This window comes from Ovis aries, chromosome 1, assembly GCF_016772045.2.
Source record: "Ovis aries strain OAR_USU_Benz2616 breed Rambouillet chromosome 1, ARS-UI_Ramb_v3.0, whole genome shotgun sequence".
In the NCBI taxonomy this organism is placed as follows: Eukaryota; Metazoa; Chordata; class Mammalia; order Artiodactyla; family Bovidae; genus Ovis; species Ovis aries.
Genome location: NC_056054.1, coordinates 65,061,180 through 65,084,086, shown reverse-complemented (window position 1 = coordinate 65,084,086; position 22,907 = coordinate 65,061,180). Strand labels below are relative to the sequence as shown.

The following is a 22,907-nucleotide window of genomic DNA, read 5'->3' as shown; positions in this document are numbered from 1 at the left end:
GTAATGATGTTACAAATACCAAGGTAGGAATCATACTTCAGGGATGACACTCACATCTTTTGACTTCTTATTTCCTCAGGCGTAAAACATTAACGCCTAGCAGCGTCCTGAGGATCATGAGGGAAAATGTGTGCAAAAACACTTTACCAATAGAAAAGAAACTTACAAAATATTGATGAACATTTTTTAAAGGCACAATGTAATATTCATATTCTTTATTCTTTGCTCATATTCTGTTCTTTGGATTTCACAGGGACTAAAGAATGCTCAAACTACCGCACAATTGCACTCATCTCACACAGTAATGAAGTAATGCTCAAAATTCTCCAAGCTAGGCTTCAACAATACATGAACCATGAACTTCCAGATGTTCAAGCTGGTTTTAGAAAAGGCAGAGGAACCAGATATCAAATTGCCAACATCCACTGGATCATTGAAAAAGCAAGAGAGTTCCAGAAAAATATCTATTTCTGCTTTATTGACTATGCCAAAGCCTTTGACTGTGTGGATCACAATAAACTTTGGAAAATTCTGAAAGAGATGGCATGCCAGACCACCTGACCTGCCTCTTGAGAAATCTATATTCAGGTCAGGAAGCAACAGTTAGAATTGGACATGGAACAACAGACTGGTTCCAAATAGGAAAAGGAGTCCATCAAGGCTGTACATTGTCTCCCTGCTTATTTAACTTCTGTTCAGAGTACATCATGAGAAATGCTGGGCTGGAAGAAGCACAAGCTGGAATCAAGATTTCCAGGAAAAATATCAATAACCTCAGATATGCAGATGACACCACCCTTATGGCAGAAAGTGAAGAGGAACTAAAAAGCCTCTTATTAAAAGTGAAAGTGGAGAGTGAAAAAGTTGGCTTAGAGCTCAACATTCAGAAAATGAAGATCATGGCATCTGGTCCCATCACTTCATGGGAAATAGATGGGGAAACAGTGGAAACAGTGTCAGACTTTACTTTGGGGGGCTCCAAAATCACTGCAGATGGTGATTGCAGCCATGAAATTAAAAGACTCTTACTCTTTGGAAGGACAGTTATGACCAACCTAGACAGCATATTCAAAAGCAGAGGCATTACTTTGCCAACAAAGGCCCATCTAGTCAAGGCTATGGTTTCTCCAGTGGTCATGTATAAATGTGAGAGTTGGACTGTGAAGAAAGCTGAGCACCAAAGAATTGATGCTTTTGAACTGTGGTGTGGGAGAAGACTCTTGAGAGTCCCTTGGACTGCAAGGAGATCCAACTAGTCCATTGTAAAGGAGATTAGTCCTGGGTGTTCATTGGAAGGACTGATGCTGAGGCTGAAACTCCAATACTTTGGCCACCTCATGCGAAGAGTTGACTTATTGGAAAAGACTTTGATGCTGGGAGGGATTGAGGGCAGGAGGAGACGGGAACAACAGAGGATGAGATGGCTGGAGGGCATCACCGACTCAATGCACACGAATTTGGGTGAACTCCAGGAGTTGGTGATGATTGACAGGGAGGTCTGGCGTGCTGCGATTCATGGGGTCGCAAAGAGTTGGACAGGACTGAGTGACTCAGCTGAACTGAAATGAACTGAACTGAACTGCAAGCGTGTCTATCTGCATTCCATAAACAAAGCTTTGGCCAGAGTTATTTGTGCTAACAAGAAATATGCCATGTCAACTGAATGATATCAATCAACCAAAATTATACAGTGCCACTATTTCTAAAGAAGTAACTTAAAATCCGTGGCATTCACTCTCAGCCAAAGGATACCAGCAGTAAGTAGCCTGGCAGCCCCTAAGTGGTCTCTCATGGGCCACAGCATGTGGAATGCTGGGAATTTTGTGTCTTCACATCATTTTAAGAATTAATTCTAAGCCCAGTCCATAACTCTGAGGATTATCTTCCTTAACTCTGAGAAGAGCCAGAAAAGATAAGCCCTGGAGAGAATGTTAGGGCAACAGTTTAACTGGGCCTCTACATCAAGCTCCAATGGATCCAATACTGCATCCAATAACCATATTGCATCCAATATGACCTTGAGCCAGTCTGTGAATCTATGAGAGAGTTGCACTGAACCATAGGATTGGAAAGTCTTTATCAAGGGAACCCTGAGTTCATAGTTGTGTGCATGGAAGCCCATTTTATGAAACAGATACAGATGAAAACTCTTGGAGTTGAAATGGATGTGGATGTCTAAAGCCCTGCTCACATGAGCTCTACTCACCCCATACCATGCCACCTTCCACTTTAGAGTCCACAAAGCACCTCTCACAAAACCACTGAATGAAATGATTTCCTGTTTTTCTCTGGTTTCTTCCTAGGAAGATTTTGCCTTCTGTCTTATGTCATACAAAACCTAGCTCCAAGTCTTTTCTGCTTTTTTTCCTCCAAAGTTTGCTCCTCCATTCTTTTTATTTTGAGAAATTAAAGAGTTATGAAAAAAACAGAGAAACTAACACAAATGCTCACATTTATAAAACCTAATATTAGTAACATTTTGTCTTATTTGCTTTTAATATTTTAAAAAATAAAATGCATATATATTTAAGAATATATATTGCACACAAATATATAATACTACTTGTTGTATTTATTAACTAATAAATTATTTAATTAAATATTAAATGATTATTTGTTTATTTCTCTCTCCCTAGAGGCGACTATTATCATGGATTTGCCATGCATGCTTCCCATCTATATTTTAATACAAAACAAAACCTATATATGTTTCCATAAATAATATATGACATTTTTGCTATGATTTTGTAATAGATGTAACATTCTGTTTCTTATTTATTTTTAAACCCTTCTAAGGATTATGCAAAAAATATAGCCAAGTTGATCATTTTATTAAACTGTTGTGTAGTTCTTCATGTGAATATTCCACATTTTATTTATGCATTTCCCTATCTATTAATATGATCTCTTAGGAAGGTTTTTCTTTCCATTAAAACAATTATAAAAATACATATTTTTATAGCTTTTTATAACTGTCTCTACTCTCCACAACTGTAAGAGTCTCTCTATATTGTACACCCAAACGTGGTATTGTTGGACCCTCAGGTACTTACCTTACACAGTTTACTAGTGCTGCCAAATTCTCTCCAAAGTGTTGGTAACAATTCAACTCTTAGCATTCTCAGTATTTTGTATTCTTGAACTCTTAAATTGCTTTACGTTTTGATTAAGAAAAGATACTATAGAAGAGGTCCTAAATTGGGAGATTTTAATTTTTATTTGGAGATTATATTTCAAATTTCTTGTGAATTTTTTTGCAATTCAATATCTTGACTAATTTTCTGATTTTGCTGCTGTCTTTTTCTTATTGTTTTCAAAAGTTATTTTTACATATTCTGGAAGTTAATTGATAATCAATTATCTATCACATATTAAAAATATCTTCTCCAGTCTCTTAACATTATTTAATCTTTATATTATCTCCATTTTACAGGCAAAATAATGGACTATAGGACACAAGAAATGAATTCTTCAAATTCACAGGGAAGAGTAAAAGTATAAGAATAAGCAAGAAAGTTTGAAATAGATGTGCAAAGAGATGGTGTTGGCAGCTATTTGCAGCTGCAGGATGGTGGTCCTCATATTTTGCTGGCTCTCAGAGCCAACGGCTGGATTCAACTTCCAGGGGATAGCCACCTTTTGCCTTTTTCCTTGCCGCATTGTCCCATCCATGCTTAAAGATAAAAATAATGGAGACTCTTTCATCAAGTCCCCCTCACTTCAAATCTCTAACTCCAGGAAGAGCCTAAGCCCTTTTAAAAGTTCACATGGTTAGGTCAGTTTCCATATAGCATAATCTCTCTATTTTAAGGTCAATTGATTTGAGACCTTAATTAGATCTGCAGATCCTTCAACTGCAGCAAGATTAGTATTTGTTTAAATGACAGGAAGACTATGTGTGTACAACAGGAGGCAGTAATCTTAGAGAACATCTTAGAATTCTGTGTATATGGAAAGTCCTTTCTTTCTTCCCTTTCAATATAATTTTCTTTAAGTCTGTGTCCTCAGCCAGAAGTAACTTGCCCCAGGGAATATTCAGTAATGTCAATATCCAGCAAAGTAATATTCGAAATGTCTAGAAACATTTTAAGTCGTCAAAACTAGGGGAGAAGGTACTATTGTTGTGTAGTAGGGTAGGTACTACCATGCACTGGTCAGCCTCCTACAACAAATATATTGCCTACAATGTCAGTGGTACTGAGGCTGTGAAGCCCTGCTTTATATTTGCATTGATTTACTGGTACAGTTTGGTTAGTACTTACCTGATCTGCCAGTGCTGAGTCACTTCAGTCATGTCCAACTCTTTGTGACCCTATGGACTGTAGCTGTCAGGCTCCTCTGTCCATGGGATTCTCCAGGCAAGAATACTGAAGTAGATCATCATTCCCTCTTCCAGGGGATCTTCTTGACCCAGGGACTGAACCTGAGTCTCATGTCTCTTACATGGGCAGGTGGGTTCTTTACCACTAGTGCCACCTGGAAAGCCACTTACATTCTCCCAGATCTGTATTTTCTACCTTCTCTATTATTTGCTTTTAAAATAGTCTCTTGAAAAATGCATACACTGGATTTGATATTATTTAATCTGAGAGTCTCTATGTTTTAATCCATGAGTTTGCTGCTTCTGTTCAGTTCAGTTCAGTCGCTCAGTCATGTCTGACTCTTTGCAACCCCATGAATCGCAGCACCACCAGGCCTCTCTGTCCATCACCAACTCCCGGAGTTCACTCAGACTCACAGCCATTGAGTCAGTGATGCCATCCAGCCATCTCATCCTCTGTCGTCCCCTTCTCCTCCTGCCCCCAGTCCCTCCCAGCATCAGAGTCTTTTCCAATGAGTTAACTCTTCTCATGAGGTGGCCAAAGTACTGGGGTTTCAGCTTTAGCATCATTCCTTCCAAAGAAATCCCAGAGCTGATCTCCTTCAGAATGGACTGATTGGATCTCCTTGCAGCCCAAGGGACTCTCAAGAGTCTTCTCCAGCACCACAGTTCAAAAGCATCAGTTCTTCGGCACTCAGCCTTCTTCACAGTCCAACTCTCACATCCATACATGACCACAGGAAAAACCATAGCCTTGTCTAGACGGACCTTAGTCGGCAAAGTAATGTCTCTGCTTTTGAATATGCTATCTAGGTTGGTCATAACTTTTCTTCCAAGGAGTAAACGTCTTTTAATTTCATGGCTGCAGTCACCATCTGCAGTGATTTTGGAGCCCAGAAAAATAAAGTCTGACACTGTTTCCACTGTTTGCCCATCTATTTCCCATGAAGTGATGGGACCAGATGCCATGATCTTCGTTTTCTGAATGTTGAGCTTTAAGCCAACTTTTTCACTCTCCTCTTTCACTTTCATCAAGAGGCTTTTAGTTCCTCTTCACTTTCTGCCGTAAGAGTGGTGTCATCTGCATATCTGAGGTTATTGATATTTCTCCTGGCAATCTTGATTCCAGCTTGCGCTTCCTCCAGTCCAGTGTTTCTCATGATGTACTCTGCTTATAAGTTAAGTAAGCAGGGTGACAATATACAGCCTTGACGTACTCCTTTTCCTATTTGAAACCAGTCTGTTGTTCCATGTCTAGTTCTAACTGTTGCTTCCTGACTTGCATACAGATTTTACTTATATGAGTTATTATACTTTATATGTTTGTTATTCTCCTACAGTCTTAGCTTTTTGCCCCTTTGTTTTTGCTTTCTGTTTGATAATGAGTTTTGCCAGTTTCTTTTCCTCCCCCTTCTCTGTTGAACAATACTTAGTTTCCTCCCCCCTTCTCTGTTGAACAATACTTCATTTATTCTTTATACTTAAGTAATAGTATATTTTTAAATTAATATTTTTCTAAGCAACTTAGGATAAATATCTTTATTTTCCTCCTGAAAAAGGTAAATTTCCTAACATATTTTAAATTTCCTTTAAATTAGCACTTTTCTAATGTTCAAGCTTTATCTATTCTTTCTTGTTCTGTAATGAATGCTATTAAATATAGTAAAAATATTATTAAATATTGTTGCATCATAATTACATCCATGTTATTTATAAATATTTGTAGTAATAGTATGTTTATTATGTTCTTCTTCATTACTGCTTTAGCTTGGCCACCATAATTTATCACATCTCTTTTCTTTTGGAAGCCCACACTTTCCTCCTAGTATATTTTTACTTCACAGAAGTGATTTAAAAGTGGCCCTTTCAGTGAAGTCCTATAGGTAGCAAACTTTAAGATTTCAGTTTTCATTCCAATCCCAAAGAAAGGCAATGCCAAAGAATGCTCAAACTACTGCACAATTGCACTCATCTCACATGCTAGCAAAGTATTGCTCAAAATTCTCTAAGCCAGGATTCAACAGTGCGTGAATCGTGTGCTTCCAGATGTTCAAACTGGGTTTAGAAAAGGCAGAGGAACCAGAGATCAAATCGCCAACATTGGTTGGATCATCGAGAAAGCAAGAGAGTTCTAGGAAAACATCTCCTTCTGCTTCATTGACTATGCCAAAGCCTTTGACTTTGTGGATCACAATAAACTGTGGAAAATTCTTCAAGAGATGGGAATACCAGACCACCTGACCTGGCTCCTGAGAAATCTGTTTGCAGGTCAATGGCAACAGTTAGAACTGGACATGGAACAACAGACTGGTTCCAAATTGGGAAAGGAGTATGTCAAGGCTGTATATTGTCACCCTGCCTTTTTAACTTATATGAAGAGCACATCATGAGAAATGCTGGGCTGGATGAAGCACAAACTGGAATCAAGATTTCTGAGAGAAATATCAGTAAACTCAGATGTGCAGATGATACCACCCTTATAACAGAAAGTGAAGAAGAACTAAAGAGCCTCTTGATGAAAGTGAAAGAGGACAGTGAAAAAATTGGCTTAAAACTCAACATTCAGGAAACTGTGATCATGGCATCTGGTCCCATCACTTCATGGCAAATAGATGGGAAACATTATTTGCCCGTTATATGGGAATTTGTTTTTTGGGGCTCCCAAATCACTGCAGATTGTGATTGCAGCCATGAAATTAAAAGACGTTTGCTCCTTGGAAGGAAAGTTATGACAGCATATTAAAAAGCAGAGACATTACTCCGCTGACAAAGGTCTGTCTAGTCGAAGCTATGGTTTTTCCAGTAGTCATGTATGAATGTGAGAGTTGGACTATAAAGAAAGCTGAGTGCTGAAGAATTGATGCTTTTGAACTGTGGTGTTGGAGAAGACTCTTGAGAGTCCCTTGGACAGCAAGGAGATCCAACCAGTCCATCCTAAAGGAAATCAGTTCTGAATATTCATTGGAAGGACTGATGGTGAAGATGAAACTCCAGTACTTTGGCCACCTGATGTGAAGAACTGACTCATTTGAAAAGATCCTGATTCTAGGAAAGATTGAAGGCAGGAGGAGAAGGGGACGACAGAGGATGAGATGGTTGGATGACATCACTGACTCAATGGACATGAGTTTGAGTAAGCTCTGGGAGTTGGTGATGAACAGGGAGGCCTGGTATGCTGCAATCCATGGGGTTGCAAAGAGATACGATTGAGCAACCAAACTGAACTGATGTCTATTAATATATCTATTTTAATCTCAGTTTAAGTGATAGGTTGGTTTGTTTTCAGTTCTAGATTTATGACAATTTTTAACAAATTTATGACATATTTTCAAATGTATTAATTAGATTATTTTAGACATTTATAGTTGCTGCTGCTGAATCTGGTGCTAAATTTATTGTTGTTCCCTTTGGATGATCTCTCTCTCTTTGTGTGAGTTTTATGATTTTTTTTATTTATCTATGATATTCTATAAATTCTCTATAGTATTTCTAAATGATAGACTTATTTTTAATTCTACCAAGTCCTCAATGTGTCCTTTCAATATAAATTCCTTTTTCTGTCATATCTGGAAATTTCTCAACTGTTCTTCACATATTACCTACTCACTCTTCTTTCTACATTTTTCTTTCTAAACTCCTATCAGAAGTAGATGCACCTCTTCCTGTTCCTCCTGCTAAATACACCTAAGAAAACTTAGATCACATGTAAAGTGAACATCAAAGGATTGAAAAGCAAAAAGAAGAAGGCAGAGCATTGGGGACCTCAGCACTTTCAGACAAGGGTAGTGGGCTATATTTTTGCCATATTGGGTGCTGGAGAAGTCAGCCATCCAGAAACATGATGGGCAAAAACAAGAAAAGAGCCAAGAAAAGTTAGCTCATTTTGCACTAAAGACTAGGAAGAAAAGCCTAGCAAAATAGAAAACTTATAAACAATAATACTCAGCCCCAACCAGACTTGGCCTAACCCCTACCTCATCCCTCATCATAGTCTAGGGCATCTAGACTTCACTCTTGCCTGACTTGAATGAGGTGTTTGTCTGCCCACCACCCACCAGGATGATATTAGAGAAGGCCAATTATGAAGACAAGATTTCAACCCGCAGACAGTAACAAGGAAACTCTCACCATGTGGGGCTCCTACACTTCCCCCATGACTTATTGGTAGTGAGGCATGGCTCAGCTCTCCCCTCCTTTCTGCACTGGTGTCAAAGGAAACCTAGAGGACAGCCAGAACTTTCACTGCTTTTCAGGGGAAATGGAGTCCCCCCACCTTTCCAGTGTCAGTGGAAGCCCTGCGGGGAATCTGGACTCCTGACCTCACCTGGCAATAATAGCAAGGTGATGCTTCCCTTTCCCACTCATGAAGCATCATAGAAAGCCTGTTAAACAAGATTTAAACAAAAGCTTGAATCTCAAAACATAACACCCCAAATAGCCAGGGAACAATTGAAAATCACACCTCATCACATGAGGGAGGAAAATCTCAGTTGGAGTAAGAAAACAGAATCAGTGGATGCCACCACCAGGATGGTATAGCTGTGGGATTTATCTGATAAAGATTGTAATGCAGTCATCAGAAAAATGTTTTGGGTGAGTGATTACAACGAAACAATGCAAATGAAAAAATAGAAAGTCTCAATAGAGAAGTAGAAGATATAAAGAAAAGCCAAATGGACATTTTTTTTTAATTTGAAATGCACAACTAAAGTGAAAAACTCATGGATGAACTCAACAGCAGAATGGAGAGGACAGAAGGAAGGCTCAATGAACTTAATGACAGAACAATAAAAATCACCCAATCTGAACAGACAAAAGCAGACTGGGACAGTAAAAAAAAGAAAGAAAGAAAGAAAAGGAAAAAGAGAAAATGAAACAAAGCAAAAACCCAGTGGCTCCGGGATCTTAAGTATTGTTTAATTCAAGTCCAAAGGGCAGGTGTAAGAGACAGCTAAAAAAGTAGTTGAAAAAATTAAGGGCTAAAAATTTCTCAGATTTAGAAAAATAAACAAACAAACACAAAAATCCTATAAAGTCTATAGATTCAAGAAGCTAGGAAAACTCAGAATAAACTCAAAGAAATCCATGCCAAGACACATAATAGTCAAATTTCTAAAAAGCAAGCAAAGAAAAAAATCCTGAGAGCACTATGGCACTTTACCTTTAAGGGAAAGCAAGTTTAATGACAGTGCTTTTAAGTTAACCAAAAGGTCAAGGTTAAAAGTCAGCAATGATAATTCATGTTGGTAGTATGTATCCTTGATATGATGGGGTTAAATGTCTCTTTATCTTCATGGATTTCCCCTAAAAATCATACTTCAGTCTAATCTTGAGAAAAAGGTCAGACAAATCCTAATTGGGGGAAATTCTACAAAATACTTCCCCAGTATTTCTTAACACAATTAAAGACATCAAAAATAAGGAAAGCCTGAGAAACTGTCACAGCCAAGAAAAGCCTAAGGAGACATGACAACTAATATAATGTAGTACCCTGAGTGGGAAATCAAACAAGGACATGAAGAAAAACTAAATATATATATATATATATATATGAATAGAGAATATGAACATGAATAAAGGTAATGGTGTATCAATATTGATTCATTAATTGCAACAGAAGTACCATAACAACGTAAATAATAGGGAAAGTTGGGGTTGGTTATATGATACCATTCCTATACTACCTTTGCAATTTTTCTATAAGTCTAGAACTGTCCTAAAAAATTAAATTTAACTTTAACAACTGAATAATTTAAATACACCAATATCCAATTAATATATAGTTTGGCTTAACTGAAGCATATGCTGCCTGTAAGAAACTCACAGTTTTTTTTTTTTTAATTTTTATTTTTACTTTATTTTACTTTACAACACTGTATTGGTTTTAGCATACTTTGACATGAATCTGCCATGGGTGTACATGAGCTCCCAAACATGAACCCCCCCTCCCACCTCCCACCCCACATCATCTCTCCGGATCATCCCCGTGCACCAGCCCCAAGCATCCTGCATCAAACATACTGGCGATTCGTTTCTTACATGATAGTATACATGTTTCAATGCCATTCTCCCAAATCATCCCACCCTCTTCCTCTCCCTCAGAGTCCAAAAGTCTGCTCTACACGTCTGTGTCTCTATTGCTGTCTCGCATACAGGGTCATCATTACCATCTTTCTAAATTCCATATATATGCGTTAGTATGCTGTATTGGTGTTACCATGTTCATAGATCGGAAGAATCAATATAGTGAAACTGAGTATACTACCCGAAGCAATCTATATATTCAATGCAATCCCTATCAAACTACCAGCAGTATTTTTCACAGAACTAGAACAAATAATTTCAAGATTTGTATGGAAATACAAAAAATCTCGAATAGCCAAAGCAATCTTGAGAAAGAAGAATGGAACTGGAGGAATCACTCTAAGTTTATATGTAGAAATAGGCAAGTTAAAAGTAAAAGGTATACTAACATTAATCCAAAGAAAGTAGGAGTGGCTATACTAACATTAGAGTAAGTGGACACCAGAGTAAAGAAAATTATTAGGAGTAAGGAGACATTGGTACAATTATACATATTATACCGCTATTAATTTACCTGTTTTGCTTCCCTGATGCCTCAGATGGTAAAGCATCTGCCTGCAATCCAGGAGACCCAGGTTTAATCCCTGGGTTGGGAAGATCCCCTGGAGAATGATGTGGCAACCCACTCCAGTATTCTTGCCTGGAAAATTCCATGGACAGAAGATCCTGGCAAACTGCAGTCCATGAGGTCGCAAAGAGTCGGAAACAATTGAGCAACTAATACGCATGTATATGATATTATATTAAATGAAATATTAAGATGTATGATTTAACCTTTAGAAGAAACTAGGTCAAGGGTATATGGGACCTCAGTTTACTGTTTTTAAAAATTTCTGTGAATCTATGATTATTTTAAATAAAATTTTAAAGTAAATATCATACATTTGTTAAAGCTTCTTATTCTACTTTTCAAATATTTTTACTTTTCTTTCATTCATTTCATTTCTCATTTCTCTATTTTTTTTAGGGAAGATTTCTTCTGTTATCTTCCAATTAATTAATTCTCTCTTTATCATTATCTTTTTACCTATCTAGATTTTTTAATGAGCACCTTATCTCCATCTCTTTTTTATTCTTCTTTATCTCTTATTGCTTATTCTTGCTTCATAACTTTACTGTTACAGTATATCTCTTCTCTCTAATTCCCCTCAATTTTTTTCCTTTGCTACACATTGTCTCTTAACAGTAGAATTTCTCACATTCTATAATTGCTTTCTTCCAAGTGTATCTTGGTTATGGAGATCCACTATGCGATGGCTTTGCAGTTACTATGTAATCGGGCCCTAGAGTATTCTAAGTAATGTTTTTGCTCTTTATATTCCCCCAACACATGGCTTAAATCAGCTCAATTCTTAAGTGTGGATTTCTGTCCATCATAGATTATTATTTATATTTGTGGGCAAAATTAATAGCTATCTTTAGGTTCCAACCCAGCCATAATAAAGATGTTCTAAAACTTCCTTTTATGGAAGTTAGCTAGTTCTTGGCTCCCATTTTTAGATGCTGAGATCCCAGTTTCACCTCCCTTTTTGCATTTCACCTCCCCGGTTGTATTTTTTTTTAACTATTATCACCACATGGTTGTTAAAACCCCCCTCTCAACATTTTCCTTCATAACTCATTTGACTTTCAGTTACTTCAATGGATTTCTTAAACTTATCTGGTACCTGAATATTTCCCTTCCTTGCATTGAAGATCAGCTGTATGTTTTTGAAGAGAAAAATTAACTATTTTGCTTGGTACACCTAAGCACTTGGAGTAGAAGAGGAAAATGTTTAATAGTTTCTTAATATCACAAGTCTGTCTCAAATGTTTCTATATATTATCATGTATTTCTGAGTTTATCTGAGGTTCTTCTTCTTTTAAGGCAGAAAGCATAGTTCATCAAACATTGTATCCCTCACAATATCTATAATATTTCCTAGCCTGGAGTGAATTCTTATTGAATAAATGCATTAATTAAAGGATTAGATAACTGGACAAGCATTTTCTTGCCACACCTTATTTTTGACGGATACTTCTGTTTAGATGTATAACTCATACAAGATTTATTATCTCTAGATGTCTGAGATTCTGTTAATGACTTGTCCAGGACTACAGGGCTGAATAAAAATAACACAAAAAAGTGTTCACAAAATTATTAATTTTCTTCACTCTCAAGCCTATTTTACAGTTGAAACTGTCTCAGTTCTTTCTATTGACAGCAGCCTACTGAATATTGTCCTAACCCACTAATGGCAAAAGGACATTAAGTTCCACAGTTAGTCTAGAAGGGACCTCCAGACTCAGAGGAAACAGCTACTGCAAAATAATAAATAAAGGAGTCAAGGAAAGCAATGTGATGAAGAATTAATTCTGTTTATTTTTAGTGGTTATGAAATATAACTTGAACAAATGTGTCAATGCGTTATATTCCCTACAACTTTTTTCTCCCTTTAAAATATTCATTTTTCAGGAATTGGACTAAAAATAAACCCAAGAGTTGTTGGTTTGGTTTTGACCACATACTGAGAGCTTTATCCCTTTCAGTCATTTCATTACATAAAATAATGCTTAGTTGGCTTAAGATTATTCTGGTACACATAAGCTCTCCTCGCCTTACACAGGTAAACTTTCTAGCTTCATCTACCTTTATAAAAGCTACTCTGTTCTCACATCTGATGTCTTAGAATTTTCTGGAGCAGACAAGTCTTCCTCATGGCTCTGTCCCAAGCATTTGACTCTAGAAAACAGTAGTATCCCCTTATTTGCCTGAGACATACCTACCTACCCAAATTTCAAAGCCAGGCTCTAAGCCTATACTGTTGCTCTCTTCTTGGGCAAAGTTAAATATTCCTTACAAATCTTCCTATTTAGACCTTTTATTAAAGTCACTAGTTTAACAAGCATAATATGAAATAATGTTCTGGGTCTTTCTTTGGGTATAAACTAGAAAATTTTAAAAGGAGATATTTTTAGGGCACTGTGTTGCTGTGTTAGTCACTCAGTCGTGTCTGACTCTTTGCCACCCCATGGACTGTAGCCCAATAGACTCCTCTATCCATGGGATTCTCCAGGCAAGAATACTAGAGTGGGTTGCCATGCCCTCCTCCAGGGGATCTTTCTGACCCAGGGATTGAATCCAGGTCTCCTGCACTGCAGGCAGATTCTTTACCATCTGAGCCACCAGGGAAGCCCTTTAGGGCACTAACTGGTACCTAGTAGATACCCAATGTGCATGCATGCTAAATCATTTCAGTTGTGTCCAACTCTTTGTGATCCTGTGAACCATAGGCCACGAGGCTCCTCTGTCCATGGGATTCTTCAGGCAAAAATTTTGGAGTGGGTTGTCATGTCATTCCCCAGGAGATCTTCCTAACCCAGGGATTGATTCTGCATCTCTTATGTCTCCTGCATTGGCAAGCAGGTTCTTTACCACTAGCACCACCTGGGAAGTCAATATACCCAATAATATTTGATAAAACAAAATTATATCCAGAAAGTTTTATACTTCAGGACATTTTTTACCCATGGATTCTGACTCTCAAATGAGGAGGCAACTGACCTATGTTCAGAGCTCAGCATCAAAAGTTCTGGGCTTGCTAGGATTCCTCTGCTTTCTTCACCAAGACTTAGTTGGTTGATGCCTGTACCTGCTCCTTTCTGCCTTAGCTGACCAGGGAGGACTTAGCCTATTATCAGAATGACCATATCATCCATCATGAATGAAAGGAAGCAATGTTAACAATTATGCCAAGACAATAGGTATAAATTGGTGCTGTCCTGAGGAAACTGGGATGTATGACCAACCCACCTATTGACTGCTTAGCCCAGTATATTTTGCCTGGTATTATAGCCCGGTATTTTTCTGATTGAAGGTCATATTCTTTTATAATAATAACCACCACTTACAGAACACCCCTATAGACTAGAGTCTATAATAAACTACTTCTTTTTGACAGATCAGGAAATTAAAGCTATAGACTAAGTGATTTGGCCAAGACCACCCAGCTATGAAATGATAAAAGATTTGAACATGGGTCCATCTGGCCCCAAGACATCTTTCCTTTTTGCCATGCAATCCTTATTTTATACCACACCAAAGAATCATATAAATTCCATTGCTGTGGGCAAGTTTTACTATATAAAATCTCCCTTAACATAAGTGAGGCATTTTCTAGGACTTGGAATTGTTTTGGAGGATTGAAAATGTTCTTTGTTTTGATAAGACTTAACCCGAACAGCTTAGATTTTCATTTCTTACTGTACAGTTTTCCAAGGGCTCCACACCTGTCTAGTCCTTTTTCTCTGTTATCCTTGCCCCTTTTAGTCTTCTTTATTCACACCCCCCACCATGATTAAAAGTTCTTTGCATGACTGAGATTCTATGAATCTCTTGTTCAGGGAAATAGGCTTAGGTGTTGATTCAGCTCTTCAGTATGTTAATATATGGAGCTCACAGCAATTTGACACTCTATACCTGATGACCAGAAACTGAGTGAACTATGTATGTTTCCCTAGGTTATTATAAGGTTTAACACTTACAGACAAGGGTGCAACTCCAGGGAAAAGATCAGTTTTTCCAGGGGTTACTGAACCCCTGGGCTTGGTTTAGATTAATCCCTCCTGTTAGCAGCACTTATTACTATTACAAGACAGGGCAGCCTTCAGTGCCAGAGCTTCCCACCAACAGAGAAAAGCTCAGTGACCTGACTCAGTAGCCACAAATTCCAGGTGTGATGTGGGAGAATGTCTGAGATAAGAGACAATAAAAGTGGTAGGAACTGTGAAAAATCTATTGTACAGGAGGTGAAAAGGGAGAGATTAACTCAGTAAGTTGTCAGCTCATTTTCTTACCGTGTTATCAGGAGCTTTAACTAAAAATTAAAACTAAAAAAAATCTGTTTGATCTCCTGTATTGGAGATGTATTTCAAGGCTTGTACCTGTCACTGAAATCTACAAACTGTGCTTCAGCTATAAATCTCTGTCCTTGAGTGTACACATGCAATTATCTTAGAGAGATGTGGCTCCCGTAAAAATGACAATTGTCATTCCTGGTCTTGCTTTCCTTCATATAAATGTGATGTTTGTTTTAAAAATAGCCTTCAATTGATAGGTAACAGAGACATTTATGCCATTATCATATTAAATGTCACATCCTTAAGTATTTTTTAGTAGTCAGGAAAAAACCAAACTTTTTCTTTAAACTTTATTTCTTCCGGGGAGCAATGCTTTACATCAGTAAAATGACAAATTCAATGTTGTGAGATTCCGTGTTTGAAACATTTTGGATTTTCATGCATCCTGACTGTGATGATGTTTCTGATTATAACAGTGACTTGAGCTGCTTTCTCTAAGCTGCCGTGCAAAAATTGTACAATTTTGCCATTGCCAGACTCAGTTTTCCAAATGAACCTAAGTTCCTACTGGTTAATGACTGTGCTCTATATTTGAGATCTGGTAGTGCTTTTCAAATATAAGAGCGTAAACCAAAAGTGAATTTTAGTTTTTAAAAAAATTAAAAGTAAGTCAATATGGTAGGGTCTAATAATCATGAAAAACTCTCATGAGTTTTGCACTCATGTCAGTCAGATCGTGATTCTGTGGGGCAGGGACTGTGACTGTGCCTAGAATATTATGTAGTAGGTGGCAGAGCAAACATACAAACACCTGTGACCTGAGTTCAAAGACTGTGTTCTCAGTTACTATTAATATATTATGCTGAATGAATGTTTTGACATTTCTATAACTAACTTACAACTTAATAGCTTTTGCTTCATTGTTAATAGTAATAATAAGTAGTGGTTGTTACTTTTTTGAAGTCATTATCCTGTGTCAAACTCAGTATGATGAACTTGCCGAACTTTATCTTTTTTTAATCTTTCACTGGCCAAGAGGTTGCTGTTACTATTTTGATGATACTGCCACTGCTGCTGCTAAGTCGCTTCAGTTGTGTCCGACTCTTAGTGACCCCATGGACTGCAGCCCACCAGGCTCCTCTGCCCATGGGATTTGCCAGGCAAGAGTACTGGAGTGGGTTGCCATTGGCTTCTCCTTGATGATACTGATGAAGTAATAAACTCTCAGAGAAGTCAGGAACCAACCCCAGGTTGTATAACATAAATGTCATACTGAAGTTCTGATATATATATATGATTTTAAGAAATTAATTGCCTCATTGCTGCTGTGAGGCTGGCAAGTCTGAAATGTATAAAGCAGGAGGACAGGCTGGAGATTCAACAGTGGCTGACATTGCAGTCTAGAGGCATATGCAATGGGGTTGATTGTAAAAATCTGACATTGAAGTCCACTAAAAACATTCTACCAAACTGCATTCCAAAGAGAGCCCTCAAGGACCCACAGGATGGTTTCCTAGTCTCCACCTCTGCTCAGTCAGCACTGCCCTAGACTTGGGCAAGAGAGCCTTTGGGTCAAGGCTCTGAGATAGGTTGGGACCTGTGACCTGGGACCCTTTGCTGCAATGCTTGCCCCTAGAGAGATGTCTCCCTAAAGAACAAAATACAGAGAAATTACAAGGGGTTAAAAAATAAGCATGCATGCACAGTTGGGGGAAAATTATGGAAAACAAAATACAAAAAAAAAAAAAATCCCAATTGCATTTGTCACTTCCGAAGAGCTAGGAGCAAAATCAGGGTACTACATACGCAACGCCCCCTGCACACACCACCACCAAAGGGTTGGGCAAAACACCCAAGCCACCCCTTCAGCCCAGTCTCTGGACACACCCTTACCCTCACCTCATCTAAGGACCCAGCTCACCTCCCCTCTACAATGAACAGGCAAGCAAGGGAAGCTGCTACTTGTTTTCTTCCCATTACTACAGCAGGGGCCCCAACAAAGCCTTGCCTGAATTTCTTGCCTGGCCTTTTGTCAACTTCCATTGACTAAGGAAGCCAAGAACCCCAGCTGGTAATGGGTTCACACTTAAAGCACCTTGCCTGGGTGAGTGTAACCCTCCCCAGGCAATACTGTCTGAGATCTATGGGCCTGCTCTCTGCGCCATTGTCTGGGTGGCACTCTGGCCTCTGGATTTCTTTGCTCAGATGGTCTGAACCTGAATAATCCCCTCCCCCCACCCCCCGCACAAGGTTTTATCATCCAAGGATGTACCACAAAGCCACTTCACAGAACTTGAGGGCAGTGTTTCTAACTGTAGGCTTGGTGCTCACAGGATGCCTCTCAATTTCCACCATGGGAGATGGAACTGTGAATAGTAAGAAAAAATGAGTGGACTCTAGGCTGGGCACCAGGAACTAGGGGCCAGTAGCTGACTTATCTCATTCCAGAATTTTCCATCACAAACTCTAAGGCAGCTAAGAATTCTATATTTGAACATGTTCTTATCCATCATTCAGTTCAGTTCAGTTCAGTTCAGTAGCTCAGTCGTGTCTGACTCTGCGACCCCATAAACCGCAGCACGCCAGGCCCCCCTGTCTATCACCAACTCCCGGAGTCCACCCAAACCCATGTCTATCGAATGGTGATACCATCCAACTGTCTCATCCTGTGTTGTCCCCTTCTCCTCCTGCCCTCAATCTTTCCCAGCATCAGGGTCTTTTGAAATGAGTCAGCTCTTCGCATGAGGTGGCCAAAGTATTGGAGTTTCAGCTTCAACATCAGTCCTTCTAATGAACACCCAGGACTGATCTCCTTTAGAATGGACTGGTTGGATTTCCTTGCATTCCAAGGGACTCTCAAGAGTCTTCTCCAACACCACAGTTCAAAAGCATTAATTCTTTGATTCTCAGCTTTCTTCAGAGTCCAACTCTCACATCTATACGTGACCACTGGAATAACCATAGCCTTGACTAGACTGACCTTTGTTGGCAAAGTAATGTCTCTGCTTTTTAATATGCTCTCTAGGTTGGTCATAACTTTCCTTCCAAGGAGTAAGCGTCTTTTAATTTCATGGCTGCAGTCACCATCTACAGTGATTTTGGAGCCCTGAAAAATAAAGTCAGCCACTGTTTCCACTGTTTCCCCATCTATTTCCCATGAAGTGATGGGACCAGATGCCATGATCTTAGTTTCCATCATTATGAATATTTATTTGATGAAGTAGGAGGATAGAATATGCTTATTTTAATGATTATTTAATTTCATTTATAAATGCTTCATTTTAAATGTTTAGATATACGGTCTCCATTTGTACCTTTGCCCTGGGCTCCAATAATGTTAAGGATGGACTTCTTTTTAGGACCCCTTGATGATCCTTCAGGGGTCCTTGAGGAAATGAAGAAGCTGAGAACACAGGGTGTGGGCTTCCTGATCTTATTTTTAATCAAAGTAGTGTTTTTATTTGTTTCTTATTTCAGATTTTGTTGGAAAAATAATAATTTTACTGGCTTAAAAATAAATACTTAAGGGACTTCCCTGGTAGTCTAGAGGTTCAGACTTCACCTTCTGACACAGAGGGTGAGGGTTTGATCTCTGGTCAGGGAGTTAAGACCCCACAGAAAAGCTAAAACATAAAATGGAAACAATATTGTAACAAAATCAATAAAGAGTTTAAAAATGATCCACATCAAAAAATCTTTAAAAAATAAATGTTCAAAGAAAACCCCAGCAATTATAAGACTAAAATTTAAAGGGACTTTCATGATTATGCTCAATTGCTAAGTTGTATCCAACTTTTTGTGACCTCATGGAGTGTAGCCTGCCAGGATTCTCTGTACGTGAGATTTTCCAGGCAAGAATACTAGAGTGGGTTGCCATTTCCTTCTCCAAAAGGGCTATAGAAATCCACTAAAACGCTGGTTATACTAACAAGGAAACCAGGTGTCATGGAAGATTAGAGAGTTTCATAGTTCTTGCTTAGTGCTATTTACCTTCTTGGTTATGATTATGGCTTACCTTTGGCTAGGCTCCTTGAAGAAGCAATCTGAGGTGGAAATACAGAAGCATTAGTTTACTTTAAGATACCCAACATACCTTTTCAGGTACCTCTTCACACTTTTTTCAGTGGCTCTGTTATCCAGACTCCTCTCTCCTTGCATCCATATTTACTGAAATTTGGGCATAAGAAAACTCAATCATTTTAAGAATAAAAATTATGTGGTACTGTTCCCAAGGGCAAAAACATTTTAAGCTATTGTCTGATAGTAGAACAAAGTGTTTTTTGGTGGCAAGTGTATTTTGAGTATGCAATGGATTTAAAGCAGCAGGAATTTTTTGGATTTGGGATATTACACCATATTTGTCCCCACCAGTCCCCCTCTGGAGGTAAAGAGTTATTAATGGTATTAGTTACCTGGAAAGAATTTCTCACTTTTTTTTTAACCCTTCAGGTTGCAGGGAGAATCTAAAAGCAGTAATCCTACCTAACAGTGGTCTCAGATTTGCCATCCCATGACCCAGGAAGCAGCAGAATGTCACTGGAAGACATCTGGAGGTAAGAGGAGAACCTGTTCTACAGCAATGGGATCTTTACCTTCTGCTTGAGAGACCAGAGACTTAGAGTCCATCTTCCCTGGGCTGAGCACACCTTCACGGCCACTGCTTTTCTCCATACTTCCCATTCTGGACTTTACCCCAGCCACTGCTTTCTCCAGTCCTTCTCATCTCCCTTTCGTAGCTTTCAGCTTTTCTCTGCTCTCCACCAGCACTCTCCACATGCAACTGACTTCAGCCTTCCATAAGGCTCTTCTCATGACATCCTCTCCATTAAGATTTTATCATCTCACATTCAATAGCTCAGTTTGCTTCCCCTCAGAGTTGCAATTAAACTCCTTTAGAAGATGGAGGAGCACTGGCTTTGTCTAAAGTTTCCATCTCTGTGTGCTGATAGCCCAGAATCCCCATCTCGAGACTTCGGGGATGCAGGAGCTCTTGGTGGACGACTTTTACGTTCCGGTCAGGGAGCAACTCCATTCCTCCCGGCAGCATACCATGTGCATGGAGCATTGTTCCTGGTTGGAGCAAACCCTACAGGTAGAGGAACCCAAGACACTAGCTTGTTGAGTTCAGGACATGATCTTCTAATATGCATAACAGTATGAGTAGGTAACAAGACCTAATTATATATGCTGGAAAAAATCTGCTAATAGTGATGATGACTCTAGATTCTGGGAACCAACAAAATGGGAATAAAAAATATAAAAGCATAATTTTGCTATGTAAGAGTATTAACCATTATAGTACTTATACCATGCTCTCTGGTTTTTATACCTTACTACTATACCACAATGATTATGCATTTTCTTATACATATTTTGCAATAATATTTTATATATTTAATTTGATTATATACTATTTTCTCTTTATGTTCAGTTTTCAATATCTGTTGCTCAAGTAATATAATTTTTTAATGCAACATGATTAGTTGCTCTTTTCATGCAAAAAAAAATTAAAAATCTGTATGTTTATCCAAAATATAGTGATAACACATGATATTCTTGACAAAACCATATATGCAGCTTGTATAGTATACTTTGAAACTCCATGGTATTTTGTGTGCATGTATTTATTATAAGAAAGCAAAGTCGCTCAGTCGTATCTGACTCTTTGCGACCCCATGGACTGTAGCCTACCAGGCTCCTCTGTCCATGGGATTTTCCAGGCAATAGTACTGGAGTGGGGTGCCATTTCTTTCTCCAGGGGATCTTCCCAACCCAGGGATCAAATCCGGGTCTCTTGCATAAGATGTATAATATTAGCAATATATGACATAAAATAATGCATAATTTATTAAATAGAGTATAATCTTGCTCTCTGAATTTGAAGTTATGTTAAAGATGAGCTAGAGGACCATAAAGACTACTGAATAATTGGATTTTCTAACACATTTCAGGTGGAAGAGACCAGAAACCACCCTTCCTCTTAGGAAGTCCGCTGGCTTAGTGGAGATGTTGTAATTGTTGTGGTTAACAATGTAAACTCTGGAGCCCCATTGTATGGGTTTAAATTTCAGTTTTGTTGCTTAGTGAACAAATTACTTAGCCTCTCTCAGTCTTAGTCTCCTCACGTGTAAAATGGAGATAATAACAGAACCTACCCCTTAGAACTTTTGTAAGAACCAAACCTCTTATTACATATTCTATTTTTTTAAACTTTTTTTTAACCAAATCAGTTTTACCTTTCTCAAAATGGTTAGGAGACCTGGGAATCCAGATAGTAAAAAACATTGTATGATAGTTCTGGCAAGGGAATGTCATCCCTCATTTGTGATGAGTTATAAGCAGAGATCAGTGGAATCCTATGAGAAAATTAAACATCTTCAACTGAAGGTTCCCAAATGCTTGATTCAGTATCTGCCTATTTATCCCAGTGGACTTCAAGATTAAGTTCAAAGTTATTGGGATATTGTGTTCTTTTTGAACAGAAGGCTGGGGTTAGACATAAAAATTGTTAACAACTGATTACATTAACTTGTACCTAAGCATAATCTACTGCAAGAAGTGCTATAAAAGCTCTTTTTACAGATGAGGAAAGTTGAATGCAGAAATTTTAGTTACAAGTTTGTAAACATCAGAGTTAGAACTCAAAACCTTTGTCAGTTTGGTTTTAAATGTTACACAATGTTTTAAATTATCATCATTGGCAATGTTGTAAATGCTTAGTTTTCAATAATTCGTTTTAATTTGTATACATACCATGATACTGGAATATTTCATAATTGATGGATTTAGTTCTTCTGTGCAATGCATGCATTCTTTCCACCTATAGTACTTTCAAATCTGACAAGGGAATATTATCCTCTAATCAGTGACCGCATCTTGAGAGTATTTTATTTAACAAATATCTAAATGAACTTATTATATACTAATCACCAACCTCTGTCGTCAATTAATTATCATGCTAATAAAATGAGTAAATACTATTATTATATTTTATATATATCTCATTTTACATAAGAGAAAACTGAGACAGAGAAAGGTTAGAACTCTTGCCTGCGACCCTAACGGCTAGTGAATGGCTGGAACTGAAACTCAGGTAGTCTGACTCAAGAGTCCGGGATTTTAATTAACTTATTGCACTTGGGATATTTTGTTGGTTTGCTTGCTTGCTTGTTTTAATTTTTGATATTTTCTTCTCACTTCGTAGTTTTAGAGGTTTGCGCTTAAACGAACTGCTCTGACTATTGACAGATATTTGCCACCTCTCACAGGACTGCATAGTGAGCTCACACAGGAATAATCTGAAACCGTCCCGGCACTTGAGAATGTGCTGCCTAGTAGGCACTGGACAAATGCCACAGGCAGCGCAAGTTACGGAAAACAAAATATGCTATATCAATCTTTTTATTGCACTGATTAACATCATAAATAGTTTGGCAGTGATCTTCTTAGACAGTTTTACAGGGACAAGAATTCTAGGAATAAAAGTAGCAAGCACAGAGTTTGACTTTGTCCATGCTAGTTACTGAGCTAGTTTTTTCTCACTATGGTAGCATTTTCCAAAGGCTTATACTTCAAATTTGAGTCTTTCTGGGCTCCACTGTATCGATGAGCTCCTTATTTTAGAAAGCTCAGCTAACATGAAGGCCATCAGCTCACTATTGGG

At 38.2% G+C, this 22,907-nt stretch overlaps 1 pseudogene; it reads right to left on the bottom strand.

Moving 5' to 3' along the window:
- The window catches only part of LOC101113557 (POU domain, class 5, transcription factor 1-like), a 69,439-nt pseudogene extending 49,515 nt beyond the window's left edge, over positions 1-19,924 (bottom strand).
- Positions 19,925-22,907: the final 2,983 nt, after the last annotated feature.